This window comes from Oryzias latipes, chromosome 4, assembly GCF_053564925.1.
Source record: "Oryzias latipes strain Hd-rR chromosome 4, Olatipes_Hd-rR_3.1".
Lineage (NCBI taxonomy): Eukaryota > Metazoa > Chordata > Actinopteri > Beloniformes > Adrianichthyidae > Oryzias > Oryzias latipes.
Genome location: NC_136240.1, coordinates 23,371,096 through 23,379,620, shown reverse-complemented (window position 1 = coordinate 23,379,620; position 8,525 = coordinate 23,371,096).

Genomic DNA, 8,525 nt, shown 5'->3' with positions numbered 1-8,525 from the left:
TTTGCTCTTCCAAAGTAAATAAAAGTGTATCTCAGCTGCATTTGGATGTCTCTCAACTATCTTTACTGTTTTTTGTACTCTGGAAAAAGAAAAAAAAAGTGGATACACATTTTTTCGGTCCATCTGATGATGATAGGTAAAATGTTTCAGGCTGTATGTATTCAGCCAAAATAAAGAGTTTGGTTCAGTACAAAAAAAAAACATTTAAAAAAAGAATTCAAACCACTCTTGCACATTGAAGTAAATACATTTTAGACTCAAGCACTTCAGCAGAAAGTTGGTGAACAAGGTTCTGCAGCCTTTACTTTGCTGGGGGGAAAAACCTCGCTTCTGAGTGTAAGAGTAAGAAAAAAATCCTTTTTGATTGTATACATATGCTAGACTCTTGCTTTAGGCCTGGTGTTTTCATTCAAGCTAACATTACCGCTTTTAACACCTTTTACAGGCCAGACAGTCATGCTCAGCAATCTGCTTTCTGACACAAGTCTAGCAAAGATGTTTCTCTCTGCCTCTGTTTTCTCTGTCTCTCCAACCTGTCCCTAGCCAAATCCATTTTATCGTCCCTGCAAGTGCGGTTGCAGACAGATCCTTTCATCCCCAAAGAGGTGCCCTGTGCTCCAGTACAGCAACATGACAGACAAAAGCTTGGGGGTATGCCAATGGCGAGCCCACAGTCTCATCTCCCACTCATAATTTTGCTTGCTTCTGCCACCGCAGATTACCTCCATGGAAATAAGCGGCGCTTGGATGCGCTTGCAAACTGCTGGCAGCCATGACAGAAGCATGTGTAATGACACTGTGATAAAAAAAAAGAAGCACATGTGTGACAAATATAATCGTAGGCTATTCAAAATTTTGGCTTTGAGACAGCGGTAAAGGTGAACGTAAAAAGGTTATCACGTTTCTGTGGATGAAAACCTGAGTCCACCATGTGTGGATATAATCCACCCTTCCAGTGATAAAAGGATTACTGAAGATGAAAGGATTCGGAACAAGACATTTTAAAGGACTATTAATGGCATCATCTGCACAGTAATGATCACTGACACTCATAAAAGCCATAACCCAAGACCCTGGTAAGACTGAAGATTGCATTGTAGATGTTTTTCCGTTTTGATTTAAGGTTGATGTCAAGTGTTTTATTTTTTTGTAAAATGATGTTCTTTTCTATTTCCATTTCTTTTGCTTTTCTTTTCCTCATAATGTGTCTGGTTTCATCCGTCCTTGTCCTTCTGGGCCCTCTTAAACTATCTTCATATTCATTTTTCTTGTCCTGACCCACATTTCCATCATTTACGATGTACTCTTTTACGTTTGTCTCGTCCTGTATTTCAACTTGTGTCCTCTTGTGCCTTTTTTCATTTTAAATGTTGCTTTACTCTCATTAGTGCAGCCCACAGTCTTTATTCTCTCCCAGTCATTTCTTTCAGAATCTGCATCACAATTTAAAACGACACTGGATTTTTAGGACTTAAAACCTTTCACAAACTTTGTTTTAAAAATGTATTATTGTGTTTAACATCAGTATGAAAGATCAATCTACAGAGTAATAACACAAAAATTCTGATTAAATAAGCACACAAGTCCTCCAGTCTGCATCTTAATTTATTTTTGGAGGTCCCTGCAGTGTTGAACACAGAAGCAATAATCTTGACAGACTCAGCTTTGTGTAAATCAAAGCACTGGAAACCCATAACAGACATAGCCAATTTTAAAAATACACTTGGATGTGTATCTACAAAAATTAATAATTTGAAAACTAATATGTTGCATTCCTGCTTGCTTGCTGTGCATTGCTCTGTGAGAGGATAAATCAGGCTCATGCTATGATTCATGCTCTCCCTGCGTTTCCCACATGGAGTTGATTTAGTTCAGAGTTATGGGTCATTGAGAAGGGCAGGTCCTGCACAAAGGCTGAAGTGATGGCACATGGAGAAGAAGCTGACAAACAACACGCTGAGCTCTGTTAGTTATTAATGAACAGCGGAAAAGACAAATGTTCGGTGAGGATGAAAACTTACACCTCAATAGTCAAGACTCCTCCACAGCCCCCCTCATGCTGTAAATTATTCTGTTTTCCGAATCACTCTGTAGTTTATTGACAAAGCAGAATTATTTATTTCTAAAACTGTAAACAGTGACTGACCTTGGTAATTTACCATGCAGCCTAGTTTAAAAAACTCAGATAGATTTTATAGTGTAAATGATCATTTTGAAAGATTTTTCCTTAAGGGGAAATATAGTTATGTAACTTAGGGCTGCTGAAAAGACGTATGTTTTAAAAGGAGAATATTTTTTAATAAAGTTTAGAAATCAATTAAAACCTGGAGGTGCTCTGCTGCTTTACCAGCTAAAAAAGTAACAAGCTGCAGGCTACTTTGTTTAGAAACCTCTAGTTAAGTTCAATCATTACCTAATGCAAAACCTTAAAGCAAGAGCAGGCTTGAAAACTCAAAAGTTCTTTTAACATGTATTGAGACAGTCCAAATACAACACTGTGTTCTTTTATTTCTTTTAAATTTGTCAGACATTATGAGATCAACTTTTTCCTCATTTCTAGGTTTTCAAATATTTGTGTAATAAGGTAGGAACTTTAAGTTTGAAATGTCTGTTCATGAGCTCATTAAAGCTGAAGTCCCATGCACTCGTATGGTGGTTGACCCGTTGGGGTTGCTTCAGGTTTTTGGGTAGTCCAAAAACAAGTCATAGAGTCATAGAGAGGCACAACTGATTCAGTCCTTAATGGTAGCCATGAAGTTCTATTAGCGCGGGTATAAAAGGAAATGTACGATTCATGTGCATGAGGTAAGTGAGTCAGGGAGTATTTGTGATGCTACGTTCACATCTTAGCTATGCGCATTGAAGCGACCACATTTTTTATAAATGTAGTTTTTTATAAATGCATATGGGCATTTTGGGCTTCCATCTTCACAAACATTACGCAAGTTTTTAAATTATTTTTTTGGGCTCTACGTACAAAAGTACAACCAATAAAAGGTAAAACAATTGAACTTTGACTAGTCAGGCACATGGATTCGGATGGGTAGCATTCTTTTTAATTTATGAAAGTGCTAACGGTTTAAAAATGTGTTCATGAAGGAAACAATAATAATTGCAGCTTGTGCTCAGCCAGAATTATATGACACCAAGTCTTTCAGATATGGGAACAGAGCTGTGAAAGAAAAACGCTGGAGCAAAATCTTTTAGATTTGCACACCTTTGACATTTCCCTTAAAATCATGTCCAACTGTGGATACATGCGCTAGTACCAGGTAGGGACAATCCAGTGGGAACACCTGCGTTGAGCGCATTTTTGAACAAGCATCTTACCCAGTTTGTACGAAGCAAGACAATACCATGAAAATTCAGTTTTTTTTAATCCCACAATAATGTGGGATTTTTGTTATGTTTTTTTTAAGTCCAAATTGTGACACTGCTGACCAAGTCCAGCCAGAGGGGTGTAAGAGAAAAAGAAAGTTAATTGCAATGCAAATTAGGGGTGGGTGATACAGGTATCGATCCAATACCAAGTAATTACAGGGCTAGTATTGACGATTTCGATACAGATTCAGATACTTTTTCTTGAAATTTTTGATTGTATGAAAAAAAAATATGGAAACACACAATTTTGTTCATTTTGTACAAGTGTATAAAACAGGAGGCAGAGACTTTATAAAAATGTTTGTAACTATAACAATCTAAACTGAACATGCATAAAATATAGAAAATGTACATTAGTAATGGCATAATACTAATAAGAAGGAAACAGTAACTAGTGTAACATTTGCAAAAGCTCTACAATGTCACAATAAGGAAGAATAAAATTACAAAAAACAGCACCACAAACATACATTTTTAAAATAAAGGCAGTAACAAGATAACAAATTCAAACAAAAAAACACACAAAAAAAAACAGCAACACTGTAATAAAGTTAAGCTACAGTCCCATTAGTTGTCACACATCTAGGTGTGTGAAATTTGTTCTCTGTATTTGACCGCCGGGGGAGCAGTGAGCTGAGGAGTGAGCTCAGGAACCATTTGGTGGCTTAATTACCAGTAAATACAACAATGTGAAGATCACAACAAACAATTGTGCCATTAGTGCAAATATGTGGCCCCTTAATGAATTTCTCCACTGCCCGATGAAGCAGAGAAGGATGTGAGCAGCAGCGGGGGGGTGTGCCCTGTTTATGCAGACATACATTGTACATGCATGTCGTTTCCTAACTAGAGACCATATTATTTAAACATGGCACTCTGACTAATGTGCTTACATGTGTTGTAGCAGCAAAAATATTGTAGTATACCAGTTTTTTGTTAGCACATTATTTTCTTTCAACAACAGCCTGGCAAATAAAGTTATTTTGAAAAAAAAAAAAGTAAGAAGTGAATAAGTAAAAAGTAAGAAAAAAACAACTAAGGTTAAAATGACTAATTTCCTGTACTGGCTCATCTGTTTTATGATTGGGGGGGAAAAAAGAGAAAAGAAAAACCATTAAGACTAGTATACAATGTTACATCAACTTTTTTGTCAACCCAGTTTGTTAATATTGCGATTACTGCGCTTCTTTCAATGCTAGTATGCAAAAGAGTTATTAAAATTAAAGATTTTGAACTTTGTATTTTTGAATTTTCATATTCCATTTAAATGTCATTATGCTGATTAAGTGACCAAAATATGTACATGCTCGTACATGTGTGTCCCATTTTTATCTCTGAAACAGTATATTAAAAAAAAACAAACATGTAATCTTAATTCTATTTTATGTATGTCTGGTTGCCAGGAAAACCAATAAAACACTTTCTACTGCAGAGGTGACTTTGCAAAAGACAGAAACAAGATTACATTTTAATAACTGGTCCCATTTGACCAAATCTTTGTAAAGTGGTTTTGTTGCACCTGACACATGCAACATGCAACACATAGCTGGGACATAAATCCTTGAGCAAATTAGGTTCACATTCAGCCATTATCTTGTGTCCTGGAGGAATAGAAACCTAATTAGATGGAGTGCATAGGTCTTTATGAAGTCCAGGAAGGTTGCAACAGTTTGCTTTGTAATCAGCCACAATCACAAGAGTGAGCATACTCTCTGGGATACGCCTTAATATCAAACCAATTTTGAAATGATTTAACTGCAAGGGAAGTAAACACTATAGTAACGTCTTTTATTGACTGGACAAAATGTGTTATTATTGCAAGCTGAAATGAAACTTTGGTAAACTTAAAGAAAAGAAAAAACAGGAAGAGTACGTTTGTGCGGGAAGAATATTTTTATTGGTAATAATCCTAGCATTGTGAGTCAATGTTTTTTTGTGCAACATATTCTTTAAAAGGGTTGTTCTTTATCTGTAGCAGGCTTTGAAATCACCTGTCCCCAACTACAGCAGCAAAGAAAGATGGCTGCTGTAGCTCCCTGACCCTCACTGGGTTGATACGTTTCCAGACAAACCACGAGGTCTCTTTAGTTGTTGGTACTGGAATGGGACAGAGTGACCTTTCCCTTCATGTCTCCATGTGTGGAGTGACACTGGCTTTCAGCCGCAAAACCTTTTCCAGGGATCCACTAGAATGTGCAATCCCCAATTGCCTGAACATGGTTCTGATAGGATTTGCCTTTCTGAGCAGAAATATCCCAATTTCAGCTCTTGGTGGAACTGTGTTGTTTAAATGTCCCTATTTAAAAAAACAAAATAAAAGGAAGCAAAAAGAATGAATCAAGTTTTTTTTCCACTCAGACTAAATATATACAATTGGGCCAATAATAATTAGGAACAAGAAATAAAATCCTTGTGAATTTATGCAGTTAGTCTTTTTTATTTTTTGATACTTTAAAGTACCACTTCGTCTTGTAATTATGATTATACTGTTTTTAGCCACAATCAAAAAAGCTGTGTGTCTTCTAGGTCATAGTTTCTGCAGAACAGCAGGAGTTCATTAGAAATTCGCCTCTAACTTTTGGGTGTAACTGTTGCAGCGGAGTGAGCCTGACCTCATTTTCCATCATCCCTTTGCTTACACTTTCTGCCGCTAGTTAACCACCCCGCACAACCCCAACATAACATTAGCGGTGCAACAAAAATAGCGAGCAATATTGGAGCTATCCAGCCGCACAGTTTTGAGTTAGATGTCAGCTCAGATGAGGAAAACAAAGAATAATATGGATCTAGTCGTCTAAAATTGGATGCATTAGAATGGAGCAGAGCAGGGACCATGTGGCTTGCCATTGTAGGTCCTACATCACATCTATCTTTTCAAACTGCATTTTTTTGTTTGCTCCTGATTCACAACAATCTGAATAAAGAAATACTCAGAAACACAATTTTAATCTTAATTTTCTCAATAAATATCCTCCCTCATGAGAAAAATGCAATAAGAACACGTTTAAAACACCAAAAAAAAAAATATATTTTCAAAATGTCTGCAATATGTTTGTGGACATCATTCTCAGTCTGAAAAAGCAATCTTGGCAAATGAAAATAAAAAATTGTTTGTTTTCTTTGTAATGATAATGAAAAGGCTTGTTATCCCCTAATGAGGGTTGTACTACATTTTGTCCAGTTTCGTGTTTTTCTTCTTTCAGTTTCACTTGGTTTCCTCACTTCCTTTCTTACTCTTCTGTCCCAGCTGCCTTCAATTAAGGCAATCATCCTCAGTATATTTAAGCGTCTGCTGTTCAGTTCAGTTTGGTCAGACCACTTGCTGTTTGACACCAATTTTGTGCGTCATTTGTTTATGTTTATTTGTCAAAATGGGGTTTCAACCACCCCATGACCCTAAACTGAAAGTTTAAGAAACTGATTTGACATTTTTTGTTTGTTGCCATTCACTTTGTCCTGATATGAACTTCTTTTTCATGCTTTTTTAAAGCAAAAAATTGGGTTTGTTTTGTGATTGTTTGAGGTCAAAGTAACTAAAAAAGAGGCTAATGGATTTGGAAATGATGAGACATTACTAAATAGTCATTATGGGTTTACAGGGTTTTGAGAAACGGCTGAACACAATGACAAACCTTGAACTATTCAAGCCAAAAGATTCTCTAAAATGCTGTTTTAAATAGTGATGAAAAACTACTAAGTAGAATTTCTAAAATATTGCTGATAATTTTATTTGACATATGTTGCAATGACTAAGTCATTGCTCTTATCTTTCTGGATTTGCTAGATAGATTAATAAGGGGTCATTTATAGCTCTTGCTCTAATTCACGGTTCACCCTGTCCTTGTGAATCACATGAAAGGTGCGACACTGCAGTTCTCCATATGAAGTGAACTCAAACTGAGAAATGAACTCTGGATGACTGAATGTGTGAATCCAGTGACCCAGTCAGGGGTTAGAGCCATAAAGTCAGAACTGTCTGTACAGCATTCCTCCTAACTAAGCTTAGAACTACTGTAGAAAATTGAGAGCCAACACTTAAGACGAGTCAGTTAGGTTACACTTCCTCTGTACTGGTAATAATAAGGAGCACAAGAGGAAGAACACAGAGAAACCCCATGCAAAAGCAAAGTAATAAATAACTCTTACAAGATTTCATTTCTGCATAACTCAGGGGGAGTGACCACAAGGGAGACAGATTGTAGATTGTTTTGTGTGCAGAGAGGGAATGGGGGAGGTAGGATGTGGCATTTAGATTAATGCTTCTCCCCAGTTTACAAAATGCCTTTGAGTTTGCAAGTGCACAGTAAGTTATGGTATAAATGTGAAATGAATTATGTACAATGTAGCAGTAGCATTGGGACTTACTAGTTTTGACAAAAAGGTGAAAATGTTAGAACATGATATTTAGAGTGTCAACCTAGCACTGTGACTCTCACTCGGATATAGGCCGGGAATAAGTTCTTCATCATTAAAACTGAGTCAAAGTTCCTTTTCTTCAGAAGGTGTAGTACAGTGGGAATGCAAATGGGCATTCTAAAAATAAAGTGTGAGAGTAAAACATTACTTATACTGAAAGCTGAAGCTGCTTAGATGTGAAATAAAGCAGATTTAAAACAATCTTGTCTTAAAAAAACAATTAATTGTAATTAGCCTTTAATGTACATGCAATAAGCAAAACTTTGATTTTAGTGCAAGGTTTTGCATTCTGAGACTCCAGACCCACATGTGCCTCTTTGACCCCCTCCATTGTGGCTCTCTGGTTACAGAACCATAAAATGTTTGTAATTGTTTTGGTACTACAAGAAGTCAAACTGAATTCAAATCATTCACAAACATTTGAAGCACAGTGTGCATCACTCCACCAGGCTACTATGGTACCCATAATGCTCCAACAATCCATTAAGTGGTGTGGCTTTGTAATTTACCAAAGCTAAAACATTTAGACAGATTTTTTTTTAAAAGCCACTTACCAGAGGAAATCCATTTGAGGTCATGAAGAACACCCAGATTTCATACTTTAGGTGCATTGGATTATAAGGCAGACTGTCAATTTTTGTATAAAATATAAAAGAATTTTAAGTTATGATCTGAAACATATGATAAGGGTCACTTAACTAGTTCTGATTTGATTTTAGTTGGTTGAT